This window comes from Neofelis nebulosa, chromosome 4, assembly GCF_028018385.1.
Source record: "Neofelis nebulosa isolate mNeoNeb1 chromosome 4, mNeoNeb1.pri, whole genome shotgun sequence".
In the NCBI taxonomy this organism is placed as follows: domain Eukaryota; kingdom Metazoa; phylum Chordata; class Mammalia; order Carnivora; family Felidae; genus Neofelis; species Neofelis nebulosa.
Genome location: NC_080785.1, coordinates 22,002,332 through 22,015,380, shown reverse-complemented (window position 1 = coordinate 22,015,380; position 13,049 = coordinate 22,002,332). Strand labels below are relative to the sequence as shown.

At 50.9% G+C, this 13,049-nt stretch overlaps 1 long non-coding RNA gene across 1 annotated transcript in view; it reads right to left on the bottom strand.

Annotated features, from left to right (window-relative positions):
- Positions 1-401: 401 nt before the first annotated feature.
- Positions 402-13,049, bottom strand: part of LOC131508974 (uncharacterized) — a 36,844-nt gene continuing 24,196 nt past the window's right edge. The window contains exon 4 of the long non-coding RNA XR_009260240.1: positions 402-578. This is a non-coding gene — a long non-coding RNA (uncharacterized LOC131508974). The remainder of the gene's footprint in view (positions 579-13,049) is intronic.

Genomic DNA, 13,049 nt, shown 5'->3' with positions numbered 1-13,049 from the left:
CTCGTGTCTTTCCTGTGTGTGTTGGGGGGAAGTGCTGTGGGGGAGAGCATTAGGATGGGGGTCCGTGCAAGGAGGGAAGAGGCGATGGGAAAGGGAGGGGACACCTGTTTTTTAAATGGTTATTGATCTTTGAGAGGGGGCAGAGTCAGGGGGGCAAGGGATCGGAAGCCGGCTCTGTGCTGACAGCCGATGGCCTGAGGTGGGGCTCGAACTCAGCAAATGTGAGCTCATGACCTGAGCTGAAGCTGGATGCTTGACCAACTGAGCCACCCAGGCACCCCCGGGGGACATACGTTTTGTAGGGAGCAGGAAGAGGACCAGGAGTTTGTCAGACAAGCATGGAGGCCTGACCAGTTTGCATCCTGCACCTAAGCTCAGAAATAAACTTGCATGAGGCAGACTTTTATTCTAGGTGAATTTTGAGTAGAAGGGGAAGTTATCAGTTCAACAATGATTTATTAAATTTCTAGTATGTTCTCTGAAAGCACCATAGGAATATATGAAAAAAGTACAGTAGAACTGCACTGTTCCAGATCTCACATTTCTGACAATCCATCCTTCTGGAAGAGAGTCAAGAACTAGGAAGGAAAAAAGGTCATTGATTAGTCAGAAATACACCACAAAGTACACACATAAATACACACATTTGTATATTTACTCTGGGCCTATTAACTTTTAATTTGCACATAGCTCTAGCAAACTTATTTATCTGTTTATTTATTTGTTTGTTTATTATTTTTGTTTTAAATAATAGTTGTGGCTATGCCTTTTTATTTATTTTTTATTAAAAATTTTTTTAATATTTATTTTTGAGAAAGAGTCAGAGTGTGAGCAGGGGACAGGCAGAGAGAGAGGGAGACACAGAATCTGAAGCAGGCTCCAGGCTCCGAGATGTCAGAGCCCCGATGCGAGGCTTGAACCCATGAACTGTGAGATCATGACCTGAGCTGAAGTCTTACGCTTAACTGACTGAGCCACCCATCTGCCCCGCCTTTTTTTTTTTTTTTTCAGGTTTTCTTTTTTTAAGTCATGTCTCCACTCAATATGGGGCTGGAGCCCACAACCCCCCAGATCAAGAGTCCCATGCTCCAGGACTGAGCCAGCCAGGTGCCCCCAGTTGTAACAGATTTAGATGTTACAAACTTGAAAGAGAGCTGCTACTATGGATGGGTCTATAAACAGTGGTCTAAAATTAGCCTAAAAACAAGGTAGGAGAGAAGGAAATCTAGCAAAACTGGTTTTGAAAGTCAGAGTCAGCTGTGATTTAGCGTGTGCGGAAAATGGCCTTCTGTATACCTCAATAACTTTTGTGTTGACCTCATTGTATGACCACATGGTACACAGGGCAACCTCTGAGAGCCAGAGAGGTGAAGGAACTTGCTCAAGTCTGCATAGCCAGCCGGGCAGCTTAAGTGGTACCCAGGTCTCCTTGTCCTACCTGGCCCAGAGTTCTTTCCACTGCTCATACAGGGATCCTAACTGAGAGCCCAAGTTCCCAAGAAAACCTCAAATTCTGTTCTAGGTCTTCTATCTGAGACATCAGGAACATGTGTGCCTACTTTTAGAAAGAATTCCTTCGTAAATGATGATAATGGACAAAAGATTGGGATCCGACAGAGGTCCTGTGTGCCCTGTGGCCCCCAAACACATACACCAACTATCTGGAGGCAAAGACTAACCCTGAGGAAGCACACAGCAGAGATTTTGCTCTGGGAGAAAGAAAAGGTCCGTCCCTTCCTTCTATGGGGCCCATGCTGACTTTGAGGGTCAGACTAGGCAACGAGAACCAGAAGACGGTGCCAACGGGGGTGCTGATGGCAGGGCAGGCTTGTGATCCGCTGACATGCGCCAGGGGAGTGTGTGGAACATCTCATCAGGTATATAAATACCGGGCAGGCTTATTATTGGGTGTATACGGCCGCATTATTTTAATTCAGCGATCCTGTCCCCGGTGGTGGGCATCCCGCCAGTCTGCATTCCCACATCCTGCTGCCGACTCCGGGCCCACCCGTTTCTATATTGAGGAGCTCCTCTCCATAAATAAAGAACAGGAGTCAGGCACGAAAGAAAGGCCATTTAGAGCGCTGGGAAGGCTGTCACATGGCCCAACAAAGGGCAGGAAGTGCCGGGCGGTGGCCCTGTGTCGGTCCCCAGACCCAGCTCACCTGGCCGGGCTGTAGGGTCTTTGTGCAACAAATGTCAGGCCCAAGTCCTGAACTTCCTGCCATTTGTCAGGCTGTGCTGTGACCCAGAGTTCACCGAAATGCTTGCTGCTCCCAACAATACACACATACATCCTTTGGAAAAATTCTCTCTCTTTCTCCTGTCCAGGCAGTGATGGCTTTTTATGGAAGAGGCCGGGGGGATCCAGGGCTGAGCCATGGAAAGTTTCAGTTGTATTTCTCTTCTGAAGAAGCCTGGCTCAGACACAGCAGGGAGAGGGCAGGATCCCAGGGCCAGGGGACAGAAAGAAGCCCCGAGGTCCCACCCCGGCTCTGCTCCAGACTGGCTTGGAGCTGTGAGGCCATGGGGTGGGGGTGTCTGCTTCTGTGACCCATTTGCTTTCTGCTCCCGAACGAGACTCCAGAGTCTCTGTCCCGCCTGTCTCCCCTGGGACCCCAGGACTTCTCTGCCCCAGAGTAGGCTGCAATCAGCATCCAGAATACCTACATGCCCACAGAGGTGAGCCTCCTGGAGCAAAAAATCAGGCCATGTGTCTGAAACAGAGGCTCAAGGATTGGAAGCCATGTCCCTGGCTCCCAGCTGCATCCTGGGACTCAGCGACTCAGGTCACTTCTCTGGGCAACGACGGAAGACTTTAACCACCCGCTCTGCTCACTTGGGCTGTGCTCAGCTGCTGCACACAGTGGCCCCCAGATACTGGGATAAATGCTGGTCAAGTGGTCCCCTGTCCCCTGTAAACTGAAGAAAGAGAAACGTGATATATTTTCCAGCTTGCTAAATTTATTCCATTGAAAGGACCATCACTTCATTCTGAGATTATGTTGTGAAGTAAAGAAAAAGAAAAATGTGAATTTCCCCATGCTGCTAAGCGTATTCAGTTTTAAGGGTTGTCCTTTATGCTGGCATTATCTTCTTCCTTCCTCCCTAACATGACTTTCTTAGTGTTAAAATGTGCTTTTGTTTATGACATCCCAGTAATTTAAAAATGTGTTTATTTGGTGCCCCTGGCTGACTCAATCAGAAAAGCAGAGGACCTTTGATCTCCAAGTTGGAGCCCCATGTTGGGCATGGAGATTACTTAACAAACAAACAAACTTTAATAAATTTTAAAAAATAAGTGTTTTTGTTTGATTGAACAAAGAGGTGACAGTTCTATGCTAGCCCTCTGAACAAAAAACAAAAACAAAAACCAAACAACCACCAGCACCTGCAGCTTGTAAAGGAACCACATGAGGTGCACGGAAGAGGAAGACTGGGCTGTCTCCCTCAAGGGGCTATGGCTTGGTGGAGGGCCACAGACCTGCAATGGTGACACATTACAAAATCTCAAGGGACTCTGTGCCAAAGTGTGGGGCCAAAGTTACTGGTGCCATTGGAGCTCAGAGGGGAGGCTGGCCCGAGAGAGTCTTTTCCATAGCAAGCACTCAATTAACAGTGGCTGAGAAAACGAATGACGGGAAACCACTGAAGAGGACTTAAGAAAATTGGGACTTGGGGGGCACCTGGGTGGCTCAGTCAGTTGAGCGTCAGACTCTTGATTTCAGCTCAGGTCATGATTTCATCGTTCGTGGGATAGAGCTCCCACATTGGGCTCTGCCCTGACAGTGCAGAGCCTGCTTGGGATTCTCTCTCTCTCCCTCCACCCCCCCACCCCCCACCCCCACCCCACTCCTCCTCAGTTCGCACATGCACACACACTCTCTCTCTCTCAAAATAAATTTTAAAAAAGGAAAATTGGGACTTGGAGGGGGAGGAAGTCTTGGTGAGGGGGCGGAGATAATGAAAGGTATTGCTGGTCAGCGTGTCAGCCCAAGCACAGGCACAGAGGCCCAAAAGAACACGCTTGAATGGGGGCTGTGGGGACTAGTGTGACTGAAGCAGAGACCGTACTAATTGTAGTGGTTGGCTCTGATGTTAAATAAGTGCAGATGCGTCTTGAGATGTGTTTGGACTGGATGCAGCCATTAATGGGGGAGCCATGGCAGGTTCTTGAGCAGGGCAGTGCCAGGGTGAAATGCTAGATGAAGGCGATGACCCTGACAGCTGGTGTGTAGGGCTTGGAATCGAGAGCCTGGGGAGCAGCCAGAGGACTCCAACCTGGAAGGGCAGGGGGTGAGGGTGTGGGCAGTAGGACTGGTGAGGGGGCACTGCCAGGATGGCAGGAGGACTGAGACTTTCATTCGAGAGTCTAGGAAAGTTTTGACATGCCTGAACAGAGGGACATGTGGGAGAGGTAAGTGGTTCAGGATAAGACCGATGAGCTTGGCTACGGGTTTGCCAGCTTTGAGATGGCCGGACTGGCGAGTGTAAGTGTGCAGCCGCCCAGGGCTGTAGTGAGAGAGCTGGGGAAGGGACCCCGGCCTCCTCGCAGAGGGACGGGAGAGGAGAGGCCACCTGGTGCTCCTGTGGCTGCGGTCGGGGGATGGGGGGGACCCCGTGGGAGCGGGGGTGCTGGCCCTTCCCAGGAAGATCTCCAGCTTGGCTCAATAATGTGTGGAATTCGGGCCTGGATTGAAGGAGTTGAAAGCCGCCAGTGAGGGACTCTTTGCGGGAGGGGGGCTGTCAGGCAGGCGGGCCTGCCCGCTCTAGCAGCTTAGATAACCCGGAGCTATTTCAGGAAGAGAGTCCTAAGAAGATAAACAGGCCAGTGGCCAGCAGATGGACAGATAACCTGTGCTTACCGGAGGAAAGGCAAGAGGGCCTTCTGGGGACAGGGTCCTTCGAGACAGGAAGGTGCCAGGGTGCGTCAGAGGGGGGAGGTGTGGGGCTGCACCTGGGGAGGGGGCGTCTCATCCCCTGGGCCCCGCCAGGCAGAAGCCCCTGTGATTCTGATGGGAAATGGAGACAGGAAGTTCCCTCAAGTCCAGAAGCTTTGGAACTTACTCGGGGTCCGAGTGCCCCTAAATTCGAGTGCCCTGAGTGCCCTGGGATCGCAGGCTCTTTATGTTTTACTCTTTCAGGTTGTCCGGGAATCAGTTGCCTGCCCGCATTTACTGGAGGCACAGCCCAGGGGTGGTGCAGTGCGTGCGTGTGTGGGCTGGTGGTTGTAGAAGTTGAGTGTGTGTGATGTGTGGGTGTAACGTGTGTGGTGTGTGGGGTGTGGTATGGGGGTGAAGTATGTGTGCCGTAGATATGTGTGTGTGCAGCATGCACACGTGGGGTACGGGTGTGCGGTGGGCGTGGGGTGTGCGTGGGTGCGGTATGTGTGTGTACTGTGTGTGTGTGTGTGTGCGCGCGCAGTGGGTGTGGGGACTGTAAGTACAGTATGTTGTGTGGTGTGTGTGTGTGTGCGTGTGCAGTGCGCGTGAGGTCTGTGGGTCCAGTATACCGTGGGGGGTGTGCGTAGTACGTGTATACGGTACGAGCGTGCAGCCCGTGTGCGGGGGTGCGGGTACGTGTGTGTACGCGTGAGTAGCACGTGTGTGCAGCGCCGGCCAGCGGGGGGCGCGTGCCCGTGGTGTGAGGGGTGGGCAGTCCTGGCAGGCTCCGGGCCCAGCTCCCACCCTCACCCCCTTGAAAACAGCGCTGTAGCAGCGGTGGCCCTCAGCGACTTCAGAACACGCTCTGAAGCCCGAAACCACCATGAGACGCCTTCAGGATTCAGTTCCAGGCTGCAGGCAGCCACCGTGCCCACCTTGCCCTCCCGGGGACCTCCTTGTCTATGTGTTTTCCTGTCTCTGGGCCCCTGTTTGCGCCATTTCCTCTCTGTGGAAGGCCCTGCCCATCCTCTCCACCTCAAAAAGCATCTTTGTCCTTGAAGGCTCGGCTCCCAGACCCCGGACAGGGACACCTTCATGGGCGCTTTCCTGGTTCAGGCCCGCTGCCCTCCGCCAGCTCCCGGCTCAGAGCTTCCCGTAAAACAGGCTTATGGCAGTGGGTGGGGCTGTGGCCATGTGCTGAGCCCGCCGCACTGAGACACCCCGGGGGCGAGGACGGGGAGCCGGGCCCAGACACTGGCCCCGGCCCCTGGGCTCCTCTCCGGGCCTCCCGGCAAGGCTTTGCTCCATCCACACACGGGCCTCACTGCAGCACGTTTTCTCATGGCCGTCTCTACAGGACCTCACACTTGGTTCTGCACCTCAGTTCCTGACTCTCCTGCTGGCACTGCCATCCTACCGGCACCCAGGCTTACACACTGGGCTTCCTGGGCGCACCTAGGTGGCTCAGTGAGTTAGGCATCTGACTTTGGCTCAGGTCATGATCTCGAGGTCCATGGGTTCGAGCCCCGTGTCGGGCTCTGTGCTGACAGCTCAGAGCCTGGAGCCTGCTTCCAATTCTGTGTCTCCCTCTCTCCCTGCTCCTCCCGACTCATACTCTGTCTCTCAAAAATAAACATTACAGAAATAATTTTTAAAAAGCGAACAAACTGGGCCTCTTCCACTGTCCTGCATGTGTATGCACACTTGAGTGTGTGTGCATGACAGAAAGAGAGAGGGAGAGAGAGAGGGAGACGAGTCACTGACCACATCTGTTCTTCTGGTCAGTGGCTGGACTCATGACAAGGAAGAAGATGCCATGATGTCTCTTGTCACTGTCCTTCCCCACTTCAGGTTTTGATTTCCTCTGATTAGACTACGCAGTAACAGCAAACATTGATGAGGTATTGGTTAGGGTCAAGGTGACAACTCCTTCGCCCCCTAGAGACAACGCTGCAGGGAACATCCAGAGCACAGCCCCCCAACCCTGCCCCACAGACCTGGGTGAGCGTTTCCTTGGGTAGCCAAGGAATGGGTCTTGCCACAGTGCTTTCCAGAACGGCCACACCACTCCACTCCCAACTTGCCTATCTTGTTACCAACCACAGAGCACTTCATGTGCCTCTGAGCTTTCTCCCCCCATGTGGTCTGTTCGTACCTTAGGCCTGTCTGTCTTCTGTTGGGCTTGATGCCCTACCCCTGTCCTTTGTATATTCTAGATTTTACCTAGAATTAGAATAAACTCAGTGCTGGTTTTAGACCTGGCAATGGCTTCTCCCATTCTATCATCCATCTATTAGTTTTGTTCATAGTATCCTTCTTTGTCAATGAGGCCTTCATTTTGATGTAGAAAAAGGAAACTTTTATTTTTTTTCAGTGTTTATTTTTGAGAGAGAGAGATTATGTGCATGAGCAGGGGAGGGGCAGAGAGAGAGGGAAACAGAGGATTCAAAGCTTTTAGCACAGAACTCATAAACCAAGAGATCATGACCTGAGCCAAAGTTGGACGCTTAATCGACTGAACCACCCAAGCATCCCCCCCAAAATCAAACTTTTAAATTTTTGTGCATGCTTTTGAAATTTTAAGATGTCCTTTCCAGTTTCTAAGTCACAAAAATATTCTCCTATGGGGATGCCTGGGTGGCTCAGTCAGTCTAAGTGTCTGATCTGGATTTTGGTTCAGATCATGGTCTTGCTGTTTGTGGGTTCAAGTTCCACATTGGGCTCTGTGCTGACGGCACAGAGCCTGCTTGGAATTCTTTCTCCCCCCCCCCCTTCCTCCCCATCTCAAAACAAATAAAAAAAAAAATATTGTCCTATACTTTCTTATACTAGCCTTACAAGGTTAATACCTTTTCTTGTACCAGGCTTATACTTTATCTAGTGTTTTCCATAGTGACAGGTACTCTGCAAGTGCTTTGCAGACACTTTGCAGACACTTAACAGGTGGAGACTGCTTCAGATCCACGTATTAACTTGTTCAATGCTCACAACCCTGGGAGGTGGGCACTGTTACTATCATCCCCATGCTACATTTTAGAAAACTGAGGCACAGAGAGGTTAAGTGACTTCTCCAGGGTCACACAGGTAACAAGCTGAAGAATCTAGGAGTCTGGCTCCAGAGACTGTATCTTCAATGTCAATGCTAAACCTTCTCTCTCAGGTGAACTTCACAGCAACCCTTAGGATAATGATTAACTTTATAGGTCAACTTGACTGACTGAGGGATGGATGCCCAGAGAGTGGGTAAACTGTTTCTGGGTGCATTCTTGAGGGTGTCTGCCTTCTCCCTCAGACGGAATTCTCTCACCAGCTTTCCTGGTTCTCCAGCCTGCAAATGGCAGATCTTGGGACTTCTTGGTCTCCATAATGGCACGAGCCAATTCCTACAGTAAATCTCCTTTTGTATGTATCTCTAGGTATCCTGTTGGTTCTGTTTCTCCAGAGAGCCCTGATTAGTACACTCAGAGTAAATGAACAGATGCCACTCCTCCTTGCCCTAGCTCATAGCCCCAGACGGCCGCAAAGTCAGTCTGAGCTTACAGCCTGTGTCTTGAGCCACTGCACTTCGTTCCCACTGGGAAAGAAAGCCTGAGGTGAGCACCTGGACCTAGGTGGCTCATTTAAAAAAATTTTTTTTTGGGGCGCCTGGGTGGCGCAGTCGGTTAAGCGTCCGACTTCAGCCAGGTCACGATCTCGCGGTCCGTGAGTTCGAGCCCCGCGTCAGGCTCTGGGCTGATGGCTCGGAGCCTGGAGCCTGTTTCCGATTCTGTGTCTCCCTCTCTCTCTGCCCCTCCCCCGTTCATGCTCTGTCTCTCTCTGTCCCAAAAATAAATAAAAAATGTTAAAAAAAAAAAAATTTTTTTTTAAGGTTTATTTATTTATTTTGAGAGAGAGAGAGAGAGAGAGAGAGAGAGAGAAAATGCATGCGTGAGCTGGGGAGGGGCAGAAGGAGAGAATCCCAAGCAGTCTCTGCACTGTCATCACAGAGCCCAATGTGGGGCTTGAACTCACAAACCATGAAATTATGACCTGAGCCAAAATCAAGAGTCAGATGCTTAACTGACCGAGCCACCCAGGCACCATAGGTGGCTCATTTTATAAAATACCCCCCCAAATAAAGCAAGTTAAAAAAATAAAGAAAATGATCCCAAAGACTAGGAGTGGGGGCTTGAAGAGAGCAAAGCGGGAAGGAGGGCAAGCCAGTCCAAAGAAGCCCTTCCAGGCTGGCTGCTGCCGTGGCAGCTGGGGCTCCATCCTGCTGGAAACCTCTGAGGGAAACATAGAAAGGGTCTCAGAATTGTCCTGTGAAGAATGGGACAGCATATACCCAGAAGCTCCCATTCCCCCACTGGCCAAGAATTATCCTGTCACGTGCATGAGTGTCCAGAGTACCCGGTCATGGAGGAGCCTGGGGGGCAGAATGGTGACAGGTGCATCTGACAGGTGCTGGCAAAGCTGGCTGCTACAGCCACGGCTGGGGGAAGGGTGGGTGCAGAATACGTGAGGCCAGGTGCTGCCTGGAGTTATTACTACTTGACCCGTCCCTCCTAGTCTCCAGAAATTTCTCTCCCTGCAGACCCGTCTTGTTTCTCCAAGCAGATCACTGGCTTCTGGGATGTGGGTATGGGCACATCAGCTCATTGATCTTTATTTCCTCGTGGTGTCCAGTGAGGTGCTGAGAACAGAGCACACTCTGATACAACAACCTCATCCTTTACTGAACAGCTTTTATGTTCCTGGCAGGTTTGGGGGCAGGGGGGTGGCGGGGGGGTGGTTCTCTGCCTCTGCATCACTTTAATCCTAGTGACATCTCTGCTCTGCTTTTGGGTGAGGACGTACAGGCTGAGAAGTTTAGGGACTCACTGCAACAGAGCTAAACCAGAATCTAGGCTGGTGCCAAACAGGGACTTGGAGCTCCCTCAGTGCTGGTTTAAGGAAGCTCGTGACCCAGCTTCGGTCACCTGGACCCAGGACATCAGGGGGAATGGGGAGGAAGGAGCCTTTACTCAGAGGAAACAGCCAGAGGTTTATAGGCGAGAGAGGCAGGAGAGCTGGGGCTTGTATAAGGAAGAGCACTTTGGCCAAGTGCAGGAAATTTGTGGGAGGCTCTCCTAAAAGAGTTGCTGCTTTGGGGGCGGGGGTGGGAGAAGGTCAGGGCAGGGGAGGTTACTCCTTATCCCTCAGGCGGCAATGGGTGGGGGAGCTTGGGCTGAACTTTAAAATGTCCCAGTCACACTGCTGTCTCCATGAGGGCAGGAGAGACGCAGAGAGAAGCCGCCTTTCTCTGCCCACGAGAGCATCTGGGTGCGTGTGTACCTTTGTCACGGTCACGGAGGGTGGAAGATAAATTGGGGTGGTGCCCACTTCCCAGCATATCCCCCTGGTTACATTCTGTCACCAGTCTTTTTTTTTTTTTTCTGTCACCAGTCTTAACCCACCCACCAGACCAACCCCTGACCTCACAGCTGAGCGCCCGCTCCACACTTCTGTTACTGGCTTTCCCCAACGAGCCTAACAGTTCTTGGGGGCTCCTCCATTATGTCCCAGGGGAGCAGCTGGGATGCTCTTCCTGTAGACTCCCACCAGCTGCCACCCTTCCCAGGCTTGCACAGTTCAGTGGCAGCAGGAATGGAAAAAGGGACAAGAGGTTCCCCAGACCTGTGGCCTGGTCAGCCCTTGACCGAGGTAGGATTTGTCCTTGGTGTCCCTCTCGCATGTTCCTCCCCTGACTTCAGTATAGTCTCTGTCTCTGCGAGTAACTGACTTGTCCCCCACTCCTTTAGCCTGGCCCCGGTCCTGGTCCTGGGCTCCGGGTTCACACCACACTCCCCTCTAATGCCACTTCCAAGAGGCAGCCCCTGCCAACAGTTAGCTGTTTATATTAGTGACATATGTTTAAAAACAGGATCAAACAATGTGTATCACTGTTCAAATCACTCCCCTCCTTCAGTAAGGTCACAGCCACCTTTCCACAGAAGGCACACGGACCCAACTTTTTCTTTTCAGGGGCTGCTTGACATTTCAGTACAGGCACATGCCATATTTTTAACAGGCTCACTTCCCATTCTTTACTGAGAAACTGTCATGGATAAAGCTCTATTGTGGGGACCAGAATTTACATTCAAGTAACGAAAACAGGAAATATAACAGTAATTATATAAATAAGCCGGAGCACTATGGATGGTGTTAAGTGTGATAAAGAAAATAAAACCAGAGGGTTTGGGAAAACGTCACTCTCGGGTGACACTTGACAACTAAATACAAACTTCTGGAGAACAAGAAGGATGCATACTTGGGCCCCGTCCAGTGTGGACTAGGACGCACACTACTGGCGACACCAGTGAATCCATATGATGTGGACGGTAGACACGGAGATGAGAGGAACCCTGTGGCCTGAGTCTTGCCTCTTCCTTACTTGGTGTCCTCAGGGCCAGTGGCAGCAGGTACAGGACAGCTACCAAGGGATGGGTACATACAGGTACACAGGCTGCTCAGCAGGCCCACGGCCCCTTGGGGTGAGTCCCTAACAGACTAGGCAGGCATGACAGAGCACTGGGCCAGGCCCAGCTGCAGCATTCCCTCACTTTTGTGACCTCTCAGAGTAATAAGGGGACTCTCTTATTTGTAAAACTGAATAAAACACCTAATCTGCCCCCACTTTCACAAGATAACTTAAATGGAGTTGCTTTAGGGGGCGCCCGGGTGGCTCGGTTTGTTAAGCGGCCAACTCTTGATCTCAATTCAGTCTTGAGTTCAGGTCACGGGTTCAAGCCCCATGTCAGGCTCTGTGCTGAGTGTCGAGACTACTTAAGATTCTCTCTCTCAGGGCACCTGGGAGGCTCAGTCAGTTGAGCGTCCGACTTCGGCTCAGGTCATGATCTTGTGGTCCGTGGGTTCAAGCCCTGCATCGGGCTCTGTGCTGACAGTGCGGAGCCTGGAGCCTGCTTAGGATTCTGTCTCTCTCTCTCTCTCTCTCTCTCTCTCAAAAATAAGTAAACATTAAAAAATAAAAAATAAAAAAAGGCTTCTACATCAGTGTCCTGGGCCTGCTGTAACAAAGCACCACACACTGGATGGGTTTAACACAACAGAAATTATCGTCTCACAGTTCCAGAGGCTGCAAGTTTGAAATCAGGTCGGCTCCTCCTTAGGGGCTCTGAGGGGAATCTGTTCCAGGCCTCTGTCCTAGCTTCTGGTAGCCATCAGCGATCCTTGGCATTCTGTGACAGCATCTCTAATCTCTGCCTCTGTCATCACACAACATCCTCCCTGGGTGTCTGAATACAAATTTCTCTCTTTTTATGAGGACACCAGTTATTGGATTAGGGCCCACCCTAATGACCAAGTCTTAACGTGATTACATCTGCAAAGACCCTATTTCTTTCTTTCTTCCTCTCTTCCTCCCTCTTTCTCTCTTTCTTTCTTTCTTTCTTTCTTTCTTTCTTTCTTTCTTTCTTTCTTTCTTTCTTTCTTTCTTTCTTTCTTTCTTTCTTATGTTTATTTATTTTTGAGAGAGAGACAGACAAAGCACTAGCAGGGGAAGGGCAGAGAGAGAGGGGGACAGAGGATCCAAATAGGGCTCTGTACTGACAGCAGAAAACCCAATGCAGGGCTCGAATCCACAAACTGTGAGATCATGACCTGAGCTGCTTTCATAATAAGGTCACACTCACAGTACCAGAGTTAAGACTTGAACATATCTCTTTGTGGGCACACAGTCCAAACCATTATAGTACTTAATGTCCCCTTCATCATCAGCACCATCATTGTCATCATCACCACAAAGAATCAATGTTAAAAAACAGGGCTCCTGGGTGGCTTAGTCAGTTAAGCATCCAATTCTTGGTTTCGGCTGTGGTCATGATCTCATGGTTTCATGGGTTTCAGCCCCACGCTGCTTGGGATTCTCTGTCTTTGTTCTCTCTGCCTCCCCCCCCCCACTCATGCTGTCTCTCTCTCTTGCAAAATAAATAAATAAACTTTATAAACACACACACACACACACACACACTGGCTCAGTCAGTTGAGCATTAGACTCTTGATTTCACCTTAGGTCAGGAGCTTATAGCACATGGGATGGAGCTCTGTGTTGGGCTCTGCACTGACAGCCTGGAGACTGCTTGGGATTCCCTCTTGCTCCCTCTTTTTCTGTCCCTCCCCTGCATG